Consider the following 16,147-nt stretch of genomic DNA (forward strand, 5'->3'; position numbering starts at 1 on the left):
CTCCCTTCTCTCCCCTACCCGTGCCAGCTGCAGGCAGTGCCCCCAGCCCTGCTGCGCTGGGCAGAGGAGCTGCTCCTGGGCAGAGCTGGCTCTCTGCAGCGCTGCCCGCTTGCCAGGAGCTCCCCTTGGGCCCAGGAGCCCGGCCCAGCTCAGCAGCAGAGGCCCAGCCCAAGGCCTCCCTTGCTCTGCCCCCCACCAGGCTCCCTGCCCATGGCCCTGGGGCTGCAGGGGAACCTGCTGGGAAACAGCCTGAAGGGATCCCTGGGGTTCCCTCCCTCACCTGGCACACACACTTCTTCACACCTGGGTCATTTCCCCTAGCAGAAAACCACTCCTCGAAAGGAGTGAAATGCTTTCAAAGGGGGGAAATGTTAGTAATAGAAGAAGAAATAATACAATATTGTTTAATATGTTACATTTGCGATGTACTGTTCCGAGGCTGCGCTTGGAAGAAAGGTGCAAGGGTACATATGAGATATGTGCAAGGGTAACATGAGAATGCACCAATTCATGATGAGGAGTAAGGAGGATTAAAAGAATGCTCAATTTGCAAGACATCTGGATAACTGGGGCTTCTTGGACCCTGGGAACTGGATCAAACCAACCTTGCGGTTTGGACTGAGACCAAGGGCTCAGAGAGCATGCGTGAGAAGGAAAGGTTAAAAAGTTCAACTCTGATAAGACATCTTACTTCATCCCGACGACCACCCGGACGACCACCAGAGAGTAGTACGCAAGCGCAGAAGGACTGATAAGATAACTAGCATACGAAGCGAGGCTAGGCGGAGTTAGGAAATGAATATGCATAGATGAGTTGTGAAACCTAATGCATATGTAGTATCTTAGGAGATAAAAGAGAGCTAAGAGAACAAATCAAACGAAGTTAGATTTGGGCAGGCTTGCCCCTAACTTCCGGCGCCTAATAAAGCACCTTCATGTAATCACTTTGTGGATTATGTGTTTTCATGAACGCTAACAATAAGACATCTTACTTCATCCCGACGACCACCCGAGAGTAATACGCAAGCGCAGAAGGACTGATAAGATACGAAGCATACGAAGCGGGGCTAGGCAGAGCTAGGAAATGAATATGCATAGATGAGTTGTGAAACCTAATGCATATGTAATATTTTAGGAGATAAAAGAGAACTGAGTGAACAAATCGGACAAAGTTAGATTTGGGCAGGCTTGCCCCTAACTTGCGGCGCCTAATAAAGCACCTTCGTATAATCACTTTGTGGATTATGTGTTTTCATGAACGCTAACATGCCCACCTCCCTGCCCTCTGCCCAGCGCAGTCCAGCAGCTCAGGCTGGGCTGGCCCCAGGGCAGTGTCCGGAGCAGGCTGCTGCAGGGCTCTGGGCACTGCCACCACAGCCCCAGCCCCTCTGAAGGGCACAGCAGCTCCTGGGGGCACAGAGGGCTCAGCCCCACAGATGGGACATCCAAGGCACAAGACAGCCCCCGGGAGGCCCGCAGCCCCTCCGTGCCATCCCTGGGGGTCTTCAGGCAGCTCCTCCTGCCCCAGGGCCAGGGCAGCCGGGCCCAAGCTGCTGCAGCCAGAAAGGGTTTGCTGGTCCCGTTACTTCCTCATCAGCTGCGATCCGGTCTCAGACAAAGAAGAGGCTGTAGCTGCATTTAGTTTGCTTAAATATGCCGAGAGCCTGGGGATAGCTTCTGCCGAGAGGCAAAACCCCTCTCTCAACAGAAGGGACGAGGAACAAAGCCTTCATCCTGTTAGCCTGATCTCACAGTGATACCCAGGCACAAAGCTGCAACAAGTAGCATTCCAGGAGCATCCGGCCCTATTGCTTCTTGTGCAACTGAATGGCCGCCTTCCTGAGCCTGTCGGGCTTCTCGGGCGTTCGACACCGCAAAGAAAAGGGAAGACGAGGTGGTGAGGCACAGGGAGCGAGCAAAGGCAGGGGCGGGCAGGGGCGCCCCGGGCACACAGGCCAGGTCCCCCCCTCAGGCCCCGAGACGCCCCCAGCCCGCCCACGACTCCTAAGATGGCGGCGCCCGCCCTGCCTGGTCAGGCGGTCGCACGGTTGCCATGGCAGCGAGCCCCAGCCAGCCGGCAGGGGGTGGGGCTCCGTTTGCCTGGCGGCTCTGGCAGCCAATCGGAGCCCGGGCTGAGGAGAGGCGAGCCCTGAGGGAGGAGCGGGAGGGAGGAGCGGGAAGCACTGAGGGGAGGCAGAGGCTGTGAGGGGTGGCTCCCAGAGCCCCGGCAGCGTGAGGGCAGCCGCTGCCCGGCCCTGCGTCGTGCCGTGGCGTGTTGTGTACCTTGGGGCGGTTCCCCTGGCCTGGGGACAGGCCGTGGGCAGCCCCAGTCAGGGGGAGACTGGCCCTTTAGCCCCGGCTGGGGTCTCGGAGCTCTTCTCGAGGACTGTTTCCTGGGAGAGCCTCGACGGTTCCTGGGATGGCGGAACCTCAGGCAGCACCGAGCGATTCTCGGAGAGGACCCCGATCCCCGGCCTGAAGAGCCCCTGAGCGAAGACCGCTGCTTTTTAAGTACAAGGGCAGTCTTTCAGAAATTGTTGGCCCCTGCCCGTGAGACACCGTGGAAGCTGCGCAGGGCTGTGGTGCCCGACAGGTAGGTACCTATCAGGTCCAGCAGTGGTACCCTCTTCCCTTACAAATGGTCTAGTGAAGGAGGAGCATAATGCTGTGCGCTGGGGCAACAGAACATTTGCTAAAGCATTTAAAGAAGTCATTTATACGCAGGACTATGGTGGAGACTATTAGGTCGGTCACCGAAAGGTGTGACATATGTTGGAGAAATAATCCGATAAACATGCAAAACTCCACTGCTGAGGGGCAGGCGCCTGGAGAGTATTGGCAGATAGACTTTACCGGACTGCCTAGAAAAGGGGGGCTGAAGTATTTGTTAGTCAAATTTGTTAGGTGTGGCCTGCAGCTCCCACAGGCCTCTCAGGAATGTCCCAGGAATGCGTGCGTGGTGTTTTTCTGGGGTGCTTGTGTATGCCTGCATGTGTCATCGCCTGGGTGAGGTGCTTGCCAAGAGGTTGTGAGCTGGCTGGCCTGGAGCCTGAGGTGTCTTTTCCTTGCTTTCCAGGGACTGAGGCTATCTGGGATGCTGTATGCGACTACATTCCGAAAGAGCTGAAGCGGGATAAGGTGGGCCGGTGTCGTGGGCCCTGCATGAGGCAATCCCTGCCCGAGCAGCATGGCGGTGCACTGAGACTGCCCAGGGTGCCCGGAGCAGCTTCTTGGCCAGCTGGGAGAGAAACCAAGGCCAGATGTGCTCTGCCTCTCAGGTGTTTGGCACACCCTAGGGCTTCCCTCTTCCCTGCGGTCTGAGTGGGGAGGGCGAGCAGAGAGAGGGGGGAATATCCTGGGTCCGTGCCTAGGACAATTGCTGGGAATCAGTGCCAGGTCTAATCCGTGTGCTGGAAACCTCTGGGCGCTTCTCTAGCCAAGGGATGTTGGCAAATGCTGTGAGGGGGGAGACGAAAGAAACTGAGGATGCGGCTCTTTTGCAAAGCTTTCCAAAGTGCCCCACCTTGCCCCATTGTCCCTCAGGAGTGGGCAGGGCACAGAGCAGTGTCCCCCTGCTCTGACAGCCATCCCTTTTCCCGTCTCTCAAGAACTCCCTCATCGGCCTTTCTGTCTTTTCTGTGTGCAGGGCGTTTGGGTTGCGGGACTCGGGACCTTTGGTGTTGTCCGAGAGCAGTTCCATGGCGAAGAAGGGCTGCTCTTGGTTCGAAGACCTTTCTTCCAGCTGGACATCGATGAGTTGTGGCTGGAGGAGATCTACTGTCCCACTGAGCTCCTCCCTGGTGAGAAGGCAGCAGCCCCCCTCTTCCTGCCCCATGTCCGGAACGGTTTGTTCTCCCTGCTCTTTGGAAAGGCCTGGGAGAAGTAGAGGATTGTCTCCAACGGTCAGGGTACAGCTTGAGTTCCCCCAAAAGAAACCGTGCCCCAGGAGCTCTTTCTCTTAGCGACCCTTTCTCTGGGAACTTGTTCTGAATGTTGCAAGCAACTTGGGCTTGCCGTGTCGCTGAGGATGTTGCTTCTCCTTGCAGATGGTGTCAAGATTGAGCCGCTGAAGTACGTGCAGCTATCGCGAGCCACCTCCTTCCCGCTGCACGTGGCGAAGAACTGCGTGCAAGAGACCATCCTCTTGTACTGCTTCCTCGTGAGGAACAAGGAGCACGTCCCCTTTGCCGTCAGGGACATTGGAGTTCTGCCACGCGAAGATGGTTTTCTGTGCGTGAAGTCTTATCTAGACTGCGTCAAACGTCCGGAGAGCGCCGCGGGCCTGGTTGCACTGCTCCACAGCGTAAGTTGGTGAGGTTTTGGGGGCTACTTCCATTTCTTTGGGAATCCTAGCAAAGGGTGAGCAACCTGACTGCTATTGGCCAGCCCGGACATGGCAGGCCAGTCAAATGCCTTTCCCCACGCTTGCCCCCTTAGCTGCTCTCTCCACGAGCAAAGAGAGTTTCTTCTGAGCGTCTGGATGCTTGCCCCTGCAAAAAGCCTGGCAGTGTTACTGTACAGCCTCCATATTCTGCCATTCTTGTGCCCGTGCTGCCGCGATTCCCGTCAGAGAGAATTGCCTGCATGTGGAGGGGAATTTAGGCTACCTTCTGTGGTGCTGCGGGAAGACTGACAACAAACCCCATGCATGGACATGACGGAAAAGGGATGCCATGCCTTGTGCGACACCAGGAGGATTACTGCCAGCAAGCTGCAACGGGTAGGAGGCCAGCCTTCTTCAAGCCCGTGTCATCGTTTGTTTTCCAGGTTTCATCTGACTGTGAGGAGAAGGCCGGAGGCCAAAGTTTCCACCACCTCGCAGGAGGAAGCTGCAGGAGAGCGCAGGATCAGAAGAGGTAAGGGAACAGGTCCCTGCTGTCTGGGGGTGGTCCCTGTCCCGTGCTGGCTGACTTGAACCAGGTTAAAAGGCAGTGCCCACGCAGCTGCTCGGAAGAGCTTCCTCCTTTCCTAGTTTCAGAGTGCCATCCTGGCAACCTGCTGCAGAGGAGGAAGTAGCTTTCCCTCCCCATCCTGACAAGCTGGGAGCCAGGCACAAGGCAGCAAGATGTGGAGAAGAAGCCTTCTACCAGGTGAGACCCCTGGGGGAAAGGAGGAAGGAGCCCCTTGCAGCCACACTGGAGAGATGTCCCCTTTGGACCCACCAGCCGCAGGGTGGCTCCTGACACACGTCCCAGCGGAGGCCGCTCTCTCAACGGATGGCAAGCGTGCAGCACGTTTGCCTGAGACTGGCACACCAGCTTCATTTTCCAGCAGGGCCCCGATCCTTGGGGGAGCTGAACGCAGAGCCTTGTTGCAGAAGCTCTTCTCCCTTCAGGAGCCCCCCCACATTGCAGCAGAGCCCATCTTCTTGTCTGTGGGAGCAAACGTCCCCTGCCTTCATTCTAACATGTCTCACCGTGTCTTAGGATTGCCGTGGCCCCATCTCCCCTGCTGTTTCTTCCAGCCTAAGGAGCTGTGATACCAGATGGAAAAGTTTCTTTCAGGCATTTTTTTCAAACGCTATCCCAAACGTTGTGGCAGGCACAAGAGAGTGCTGAGGTAGGGAGATGGCATGACTGGCCTCCTTACCTGACGGCTTTCTCCAATGGCTCCGCTGGCTCCCCAGCGATAACCTGTTTTCCACCCATAAGCGCACCGTGTTTCAGGGCCACAGAGGAGAAGCTGAAGTAAAGCCCGGGTGGGCCATAATGGTGTCTCTCGGATCCTGTCCTTGCACAAGACACCGCTCCCCTCCTTCTTCCACCAAAAAGGGCCTGGATACGGGCATCCCGAGCCTTCCTGAAGGCAGGTGGTGCCACAGCTTCGCGTTTGGCTCTCTCTGTCTCCGCTGAAGTGAACACGGCCAGTCCAATATGCCCGCTCGCTGCGGAAGTGCCGTCTGCTGCAGAGGCTGACGCAGCTTGCGAGCGCGGACTGGAGACCGAATTTCCCTGGGCTCATGCAGCCTCCTCCCGGCGTCTGTTTGCAGCGTGCTCCCCCCGTGTCCAGGCAGCTCCCCCGGGACGAAGAAGGCAGACAGGCAGGAAACAGCTCCTCAAGCCAAGTCCACCACCACTGCGCTCCCTGCTCCTGAAGCCTCCAGGAGAGCGCTGCAGGTACCTGCTCTGCCTTGCTGCAATGACTGTGCTGTTTGGGCCTGTACAAAAGCCTCTGTGTGGAGCGATCCCGAGCAGGTCCCTTGGGATGCGTTCGTCTTCACATTTGTTACCTCCTTCATCTCTTCCTCAGGAGACGGAAGGTGGCGTCCCGCACACCTTCCCTGCCTCTTACTGCCTCCCGTGTTGCCATGAGCCACTTCATTTTGACCAGGGGCCATGGAAAAGGAGCAAGGCCTTTCTGAGTCGTTGATGGCAGAGGGCTTTGGTCACCGCGGGCTGTTCAGCTGTGTTTGTCACGAGTTGAGGAGCCTGGCCTAGCTTCAGGGCCCCTCATCCTTGAGGGTCGAAGCACTGCTGACAGACCGGCTGAGGCGAGGGGGCAGGAGTGTGGGTTAGGCCTGAGGGACAGCTGAGACCAATCCTGTCTGCTGTTGTGTTTGTTTTGTTGTTTTTTTTGTTTTTTTTTTTTTTTCCTCCAGGATGTCTGGAACCTGTCTTCACAGTGGGACCAAACAGACAGCTCATGGCCCACGTACCAAAAGCTACAAGAGCAAGCCCAGGCAGCCATGGCTGCATGGGAAGCCTGGTCTGAGGGGGAGGACCAACAGATACCCCAGGTACTGGCAGTGATCAACACCGCTGAGAACAGCGGCGATCCTCTCTGCCCGGGCTCCGAGGGCGGCAGGTCCCAGGGTGGTGGGAGCAGGACGGGCACGAGGCCGCAGGTCAGGGCTTTTGCTGCTCCTCCCTGTGAGGGAGAGGTTGTCAGCAGAAAGTGAGGGATAAAAGCAGCAGCCAGACGTGGGCTGGCAGCGCCGAGTCGCCTGGTTCGCAGGTCCTGCTGCAGGGTCCTTTCAAGAGGTCCTCTGGGAAAGAGCAGCTGTACGTCCAGTCCTGTTTGATGAGAGGGACTTCTCCTTGCAGCGATTCAACAGCCAACATGCTCGGACTCCCCATCCTCCAGCCCAGCCCAGGAGCAAGGTCAGGAAGAGGTGGAGGAAGGCTGAGAACCCTGCCCCAGCAGAGGAGTTGGGAGCAGCAGGCAAGCTGGAGAGACTCCAGCCTGAGTAAGTGTGTGCCGGCTCCGTTCCCGTCGTGGGGCACTGGAGTAGCTCTTGAGTGATGTCAGGACATGTCCAGGAGCCTGGTCCCTGAGTCCTGGGGTTGCCTGTGACACCCTTTGATTCCTCCTAAAGCGGGCATGACCTTGGTTACCGCCAAGGCCTAAAACTCATCACAGGTTGAAAGGGTGGGTGCACGTGGCACCGCATGGGTGCAGGGTCTGGATTGTAATGGGTAAAGCCTTGTTTGTTCATTAAATATTGCTGATGGGAAGGTTTTCAATGGTTAACTGCTTATACCCCCAATGTCCTGTTGAAGGAAAAAAACAAGTATAGGAATTTCCTGTTAAGTTAACAATTGCAGTAGAAACCAGCTCCAAAAAAGGGCAAAATGGCATTCCCCCTCACATGAGAACACACATATCAGCAGCAAAGTCACGACCCCGACGCAGAGGAAGACAACGATCTTCATCCCCACGACCACCAGAGGACTGACGAAGACCCCCTAGCAACAGGCCTCGCAGTCGTAAGAAGACACCAGGATGTGCCACTAAACCCGGAACTACTAGGCTATAAATGGAGACTCTGGCGGGCTTAGGTGCGCGCCGTTGGCGGAGCAGGAGACTCCCCGGCCGCCCAGCGCTGTTTTACTTATCGCTGCTTGCTGAGTTGCTCAAATAAATAGAAATTCGATCTACCTTACCCACGATGTGTCGGGAATGATTTCTACCAAAACTAATGTATAACATGGATGAGGGGAGAGGCAGAAGGGGTGTCTGACAGAGGCTGAGGGATCCCTTTCTCCTGTTGTTGCAGCCGCCTTTCCCCACGAGCACTCCAAGTTTTGGAAAGGTTGGAGCCGCATCGCCATCAACAAAGTGTATTCAGAAATGTTGCGGAGGCAAACCGGCTGCGGCAAGAGCAGCAGCAGCAGCAGCTCCCCCGGTAAGTATCTCCAAAAAGGGATGGTGCTTCCCGCTGCTGCAAGGCCCATCCTTCCCCTGGGGGCAGCACTGGGAGAAAGAGGGCACGTCTCCGACACCCCTCCCGAGACGGACGCAGGCTTTGGAGACTCTGGAGACTTTGGGACTGGAGCTCCCTGACACCTGACGGGGAGCGGCTGGGCACCCAGAACAGGCTTTCCCATGTGGGATGTGAAAGTCCTGTCTGAAAACAGAGGGGTCCCCTGGATGGCTGCCTCTCCCCTTTCCAAAGCCGAGAGGCTGTCCTTCCTTTGGAGAGCGCTGACGCCAGGACACCTTGCCCTGAGGGGGAATACCTGTGCAGAATACCCAGGGTCCTCCGCTCCACCTGACCCAGCCCCAGGCTGGTGAGCTGCACCCCTGGGGACCCTGTCGTGAGCTCGGGCACGAGGCATCTGTCTCACTTCTCGGCAGCCTTGAAGCTTCCTGGGAAGCAGACCCCTACGTGCACGGCCCGAGCTAAGCCTGCAGTATTTCTCTGTGTTCAGCCTGTACACAACCTGCTCATCCTCTTTTTTCTTTTGACTCCCTAGCGCTAGATGCTGGTACCGCAGTGGAGGGGAAGGTGCTGGGAATGGCGACGGCGGCAGCAGCGGAGCTCTGAGCAAAGGGGCTGGGAAGCTCTCCCGCTTTCCACCCCTGAATGGAAAATAAAGAGCACCGGGGCTCTTCCCAAACAGACTGCTTGTGTCACTTCATCCACCCTAGACTTGAGTACGCATAAGCTGGATCTCTGCTTTGAAAGAGGAATGTGGGTTGAAAGGAGAGCTCTTTCCAAGGCTCCCATTGCTATGCCTGCGCTGTCTTAAGTGTGGCTTCCCGTCATGATGCTCATCGCTGCCAGTTGCGCGCATTTCCAGGGCAGAAGTCTGTGTCTCAGCCCACGTCCCCATAGCTCCCTCCTAGCTAGGGGAGCTCCGTGGCAGACCTGGAGGGGAGGCCCATGGGGACGAGGAGCAGGCAGAGGCATGGGGAATCTGAGGGCATGTGAAAGGACTCTCAGGGCCAGGTGTGCGGGTGTGTATGTGCTTGTGAACCCCGAGAGTGCCGTGTGTGTGCCTGCAGCAGTGACCTGCTGTCTCTGCCAGCCCCAGGGCAGGAGGGGACTCGGCTGTCTGTGCCTGTGTGTTACGTGAGGCCTGTGTGTGGGTGCTGTTGCAAGCAGCGCCTTGTCTGTGGTTGTCTGTGTGGCCGGCTGTATCAGTGTCCTCCCTGGGTGTCCCTGGCACAGGTGCTCAGCTTTTTTATTTTTTTTTTCACATTGCCCTGCCAGTGAGGAGGCTGTGGTTGCAAAAAAGCTGGGAGGCAACACAGCCAGGACATCTGAGGCAAACTGGCCAAAGGGCTATTCCCTAGCATATAGAATCATAGACCGGTTTGGGATGGAAGGAATCTTAAAGATCATCAAGTTCCAACCCCCCTGCCATGGGCAGGAACACCTCCCACCAGACGAGGTTGCTCAATGCCCCATCTGTCCTAGCCTTGGACACTTCCAGGAATGGGGCATCCACAGCTTCTTTGGGCGACCTCTTCCAGTGTCTCCTCACCCTCACAGTAAAAATCTCTTCCTTACCTGAGTCTATCCTCAGCCTGTCTTCATAGGAGAGGTACTCCATACCTCTGATGATCATTTTTGTGGCTCTGCTCTGGACCAAGTGCAGGTCCGGGTCTCTCTTGTGCTGGGAGCCCTGCTATTCCATCCCCCGGACTCTGGAGGGCAGAGCAGAGGGGGAGAATCACCTCTCTCGCCCTGCTGGCCACTCTGCTTTTGATGCAGCCCAGGATACAGTTGGATTTCTGGGTTGCAAGTGCATATTGCTGGCTCCTGTTGAGCTTCTCATCGACCAGTACCCCCACGTCCTTCTCCACAGGGCTGCTTTCAAGGTATTTCTCACCTAGTCTGTACTGGTGTTTCAGAGAGCCCCTCTGCTCATGCATTAGATTGGGAGGCTGGGCATCTGGTTTGGATTGTTGGAAGCCCTAACTTCAAGAAGAATTCAAATGGAGCGTTGGACATGTAGAACAGTAAAGAGGCATTTTCTCCTGCTTCTGTGGTAGGCAATGGGCATAGCTGAAACACATCTGAAACAAAACTATTACCAGCTCGTACCGTTCCAGACAGACCCTTGATGATATATGGGTCAACCCCTGTGCTGCCAATTGTACAGACCTCCGAGTATTATTTTTTCAAAGGCAGTTAAACTTAATAAGCAATGACTTTTACTGGAACACTGAAGAAAGTCTATTCATCGAAGGCTGCATCTATATTAGGTGTGGAGATGGAGCAAGAATGTAGTTTTGCAACAAATGAATATTACAGCAAGGAGTATTTGTTATTGGTGCTCTGTGAGTGAATGAATGAAGTGGCCCTGTGGCTGCCACACCTTCTGTGATGATGGTAGCAAGGGAGACCCATGTTCCTGCTGGAGCTCTTTCTAGACTGTGAATTTATCCAAACTGTGTTGTGTTCCCTTGGAGGTATAGCAACAAGCAATGTAGTCCAATTGGAGAAGATCAGTAGATCAAAGCAGCTAAGGCTAAAGGCCTTACATATTCATCATGTGGTTCCAGCATCTAGGAGCTTTGGACTAGATTCGTTTGGAGCCATTGGACAAAAACGCCTGCAAACTTTGATTCAAATCTATCCGAAGAACAGGTGATTAGTTTGGGTTTTTATATCCCCTTTCGGGGTTGCAATACATTGATCTTGCACCTGAAACAGATCTTTAATTTCTGTTTCTTTAGAGAGAACATTCATTCATGTAGCACTAATCCTCTGTGAAACTGCAACTGGATGGAATAAATGTGATTACTGGAGTTTTATTGTAAAACTACATTCTTGCTCCATCCCAGCATCTAACAGAGATGCAGCCTTTGAGGAATAGATTTTCCTTAGTGTTCTAAGAAGAGCTGCATCCGAAGGAACTGGGGTTCTCCTAGGACCACTACAGAAATACTTCTGCTCTCCATAGCTTGTCCAGCACGGGTAGTGTTGGTCAGAGCACAGTTGCCTCTGACACTTGGTGCATGACACTTAACATAGACTCACAGTTGACACTGAGGTCAATCTGAAAATGAGAATCATGTTGGAGATGAGAAGAAGGTGACAGAGATGTACTTAGGGTAAATGAGTAATTTCTGTGCCCGTTTCCTCCAAGCTGAATAAGAACAAAGTGAATTAATTTGACAGTTGTCAGTAACTTAGATCACGATAGATTTTATTTCCTAATTGTTCTGACAGTACATTCTCGTGTCCGCTGTGGGTCTGTTCCGCTTCCTAGAGCAGGCAAGCTGGATTCTGCATTTGTCAGCAGAATTTTACATAAACTTTTCCTGAGTGCAGTCTACATGGATAGAATATAAACCGTGTTTAACTTCCTCCATCCAGCCAAATGAATAAGTATTTTATGTTAAAGGACTAAGCATCTTTTTTTTTTTTTTTTTTTTTTTTTCTGGGTGGGGTGGGGGCTGTGGGAAGGGGGGGTCTTTTTTCTAGACCTTACAAAATAGATCATGGCAACGTACTATTGTAAAATATGAAAACAGTTATCTTAAGAAACAAAGATGTATAGCAGCTAAGTGTAGTAACCAGTGAAAAGCGTTTTGCCAGTCGAACTTGAACCAAAAGAGATGGGAGAATTCTGCAGAAAGCAAATAAAGACAGGGAATCAGGGTGCCTGATGGAAAGCCAGCAAAAGAGTGAGCGCTTTTTTCATCTGCTGTAATAAAAATGATAAGAAAATCTGTTTAATATAAAACAAATTCAATTCAGATGATCAAGCTGGGGACTGGTCTGCGTGAGAATGATACAGAATCTGTGTTAGCTGTTTTAAAGAAAAAGTTAAATAAGTCTGGGTTGCTGTGATATCATTGACGCTGTCTGAAGAAAGTTATTGACCAGGAGGTTTCTTAAGTTTTTCACGGGTGTCTTAGGAGGAAAAGAAATGAAAAACGGAGGGAAGTGAGAGCAGGAAGGCTTATACAGTGTCGAAAAACTGAACATCCCGGGATAAATGCTTAGTTCTACGGAGAATGTATACTAATGCTTAGTTCTACCAGAGCAACTGGCCAAAAGGAAAAGGCTTTTTTTTTTTTTTTTTTTTTTTTTTCCAGTGCTCAAGATTGGAATTGGGGAAAAAATGATGGGAATCCATCCGTTTTTCTACTTACCCAATTTGCTTAGGCCCTTCTTAGGAAGGGACGTGCCGGAAAAATTGGATGCAAAAGTTTCTTTGGAACAAGGGAAAATGGAAATCAAAGTAACATCTTAAGCTCTGAAGTCTATCTATCCGCGGCGAGTCCAGAGAAAGCTCCAGATAGGACTCCCTGCAACTGTTGGTGCGCAAGTTAGGTGGAGCTATCCCCCTTGTGCCCGGCGTGGGTGCGCAGCGCCGAATAAACAGACCTGCTTTATAACCATTGTGAGGTTCTAGATAGAGTCTGACTTCCGCAAGTCAGTAGCTGACCAATGCTGTAGAGCTCAGAACAGATGTCATCAACAGACTTCAAGTGACTGATCAGGGAATTTGATTAGCTAATATGACTGATTAGCTCTAACTACCAGGACTAAAAGTTTGGTATTTCTGGAGAAGATCGTGTAGACGAAGGAGTGCTCAAATGATGATGTACTAGTTTTGAAGTCTACAAGTATATTCTACCAAACTTTTTAAGAATAAATTCCATGCTAGGCCAATTGTAATGAAATTTTTCTATTATTTCTACAAAGCTGTCTCAGTTTGAAACCTTGAGACAGTTCAGTGTTGGGTAGTCGTCTGTCTCAAAATGCTGAGAAGATGGGGCTGCATTCATTTGCAAACTGGCTGTCCTAAAGGCCTTAAACTTTGCATTATGTTGAGGCAGTGGTGATCTCAGCCTTCTTGTATTTCTCTGAGTAATGTAGCTCCCAAAAGAGATCCCAAGGTCCAGAAAAGACATGGAAATAATTGGTGGCTTGTAAGGAAAAATCACATTCCATCACACAGCACCACCAGAGCTGTCTGTAGAGTTTAGAAGTCAGCTGAAGTTATTTATGTTTCATCTGAAGGGAGTAAGAAAAGAGCAGTTAATATAAAAGAATGCATGTCTGACAATCATACAAGCGGATGGGAGCCTGTTTTATCTGGGTGTCCTGGTTCCAGTTAGGACAGAGTTAATTTTTCCTCATTCTAGCTGGTAGGGTGCTATGTTTTGGATTAGGATGAGAAGAGCGCTGATAACATGCTGATGTTTTAATTGTTGCAGAGCAGTGTTTACACCAGGCCAAGGACTTTTCGGCTTCTCGCTCTGTCCTGCCAGCGAGCAGGCTGGGGGTGCAGCAGGAGCTGGGAGGGGACAGACCCAGGACAGCTGACCCAAACTGGCCAAAGGGGTATTCCATACCATCTGACGTCATGCTGAACAATATATAGGGGTGGCTGGCCGGGGTGGGGGGCCGGCTGCTCGGGGAAAGGCTGGGCATCGGTCAGCGGGTGGTGAGCAATTGCATTGTGCATCACTTGTTTTCTTACACATTATTATTATTAATACTATTATCATTATCACTATTATTATTATTATTGTTATTATTATATTCCTGTCTTAATAAACTGTCTTTATCTCAACTCACCGGCTTCACTTTCCCGTTTCTCTCCCCCATCCCAGAGAGGGAGGGGGGAGGGTGAGCGAACGGCTGTGTGGTGTTTAGCTGCCAGCCGGGTTAAACCACAACACTGGGTCTGTGCATTTTGTATCTGTATGCTGTTGAGGAGATTGTCAGAATTCTGATTAGAGAATAAGGAACCTACAGAAAGTGCAGTACGCAAATGCTGGAGAGCACGGGTCAAAGTTTTACGCTTCCTGGGACTGCCTAGCATATTAAGAGGTCTAGGGAAGAAATGGCTGTGGTTCGACATTAATAGCACATTGACAAGTGTGATTTAAACCTATCCACATCTAAATCAGTCAGCCCTACTGAAATCTTCAAATACTTAAGAGGTAACCCGTAGCCAATGGTGTCAAAAAGTGCTGTGAGATTTGAGAAAGTAACCTGCATTTCTCTCCCATAACAGTTTTGTCCTTGTGTGAGAAGCGAGTGAGGGATTTTGCTGCCCTTGTGTCTTTTGTTTAACCTCTATCAGCACCACAGGTAGTAAACTGCCACTGTCTTAACTAAATGTTACGCCTTTGAGAAACAAATCAGATGGCAAATAATCTGTTAAGAGCTGACTGCCTTCTTCCCCCCAGACAGCTGAGATGCACCTCTTTTTCCCTCTCCCAAGCACTTGCTGCTTTGCACTTCCTTTTCTTTCATTGGAGAGTCAGATAAATCGGTTGCTTTGCACTAGTATATGTTCCTTGGAAAGCCGCTTAAACTCTCTTCAAACACTGCACTACCTATAAATTGATTGCTTCCTCTAAGTGGCGCTTCTGCTCTAGCCGGATCCTCTAAATCCCATTTTACTGCTTCTGCTTACTAAGCAGGTGAGAGAAACTTTCATAACCGGTGAGCAGAGAAGAAGGAGCTGTAGTTCTGTATAAAGGAAATGTTTGGAAGTTTTGAAGATGTTTCCCCTGCTCAGCTGCCATCCCTATGTTAATCAATTGCCTGATCTTTTGCATTACAGCAGAAGTCTTGATTCAGTTATTAAGGAAAGTTATTTCTGAAAATACTCAGCCCCCTCTGTGCATGCCAAACCTTTAATGGCACTGTGCAATACGCACATTGCAGTGATAAATCAGGTTGTGGAATGAATGGCAACATAAATATTTGGCTCCAGATCCAAAATGTCATTTATTTGGCCATTTTATTTAGGGTAGCACCCCCCGCCCCTCCCATTCCTTCCACCTCCCTTCCCTCCCCTCCCCTCCCCTACACTCCCCTCCCCTCCCCTCCCCCCCCCTTACACTCCCCTGCCCTACACTCCCCTCCCCTACACTCCCCAATACTCCCCTACGCTCCCCTCCCCTATACTCCTCTCCCCTACACTCCCCTCCCCTACAATACCCTCCCCTACACTCCCCTATATTCCCCTATACTACCCCTCCCTACACTCCTCTCCCCTACGCTCCCCTATACTCCCCTACACGGCCCTCCCCTCCCCTGCCCTCCCCTCCCCTGCCCTGCCCTGCCCTCCCCTCCCCTCCCCTCCCCTTCCCTCCCCTTCCCTCCCCTCTTGTCCTCTCTTCTCCTCCTCTCCTCTCTTCTTCTCCTCTCTTCCCCTTTCTTTCACAAACTTGAATGCCGAAGAGGGAGAACCGTCACTTCAAATCACTTCAGTCATTCTCGTAGCTTATATCACTGCCTGATTCATGGGAATCCATCAGCGGTAATCATAAGCGTTGCAGCTGCTGGGTCACTAGTCAAGCAAGAGTCTCAAACTGGGAATCGCTGACTTCTTTCTGTGGCTCAGACAGGTGACTTTCAATTCCACCCTGCCTTGGACACGTCCTCTTGCTGTGTCCCCACCTACAGTGCAGTTTTGCTTAGAAGCAGAAGCACGGTTTTGAAGTAGTTCCACTACTTCCATTTTCAATGATTTAGCTTGGCTAGCCAAGTGGCTTCTGTAAATAGAACACAGTCAAGAGATTTTGGTTAGAAACGACTAACTGAGCAGTTCCTTTCCACATGGGCAATGAATGTTTACCCTTTCCTAATGGAGACTACAGTGTAAGAGATAATGACAGATCATTCAGAGAGCTTTGAAATAGCCCTTGGGGATGCTTAGTCCAGAGGACCAGAGTAAATCCGTCTAAAATACACCATGGAATCACTCTGAGTTACTTCCTAACAGAAGCATGTCCTTACTATGTCTGCTATGGCTTCAGCTGGTTTCAGTGTTCTTCTTCACCTAATACTTCAATTAAGAGTTCTAAAGGAAGACGGAAAGATGGAGAAATATCTAAATCACGGATGAAAAGTGCTTTGAGAACGTTGGTCATTAGCCCCATAAAGCATCAAAGTGCTGTCCTCTGAAGCAAATGCTTTATTCTCTTGATATCGAAGGAG

The sequence above is a fragment of the Anser anser genome, assembly GCF_964211835.1.
Source record: "Anser anser genome assembly, contig: HAP1_SCAFFOLD_43, whole genome shotgun sequence".
NCBI lineage: Eukaryota > Metazoa > Chordata > Aves > Anseriformes > Anatidae > Anser > Anser anser.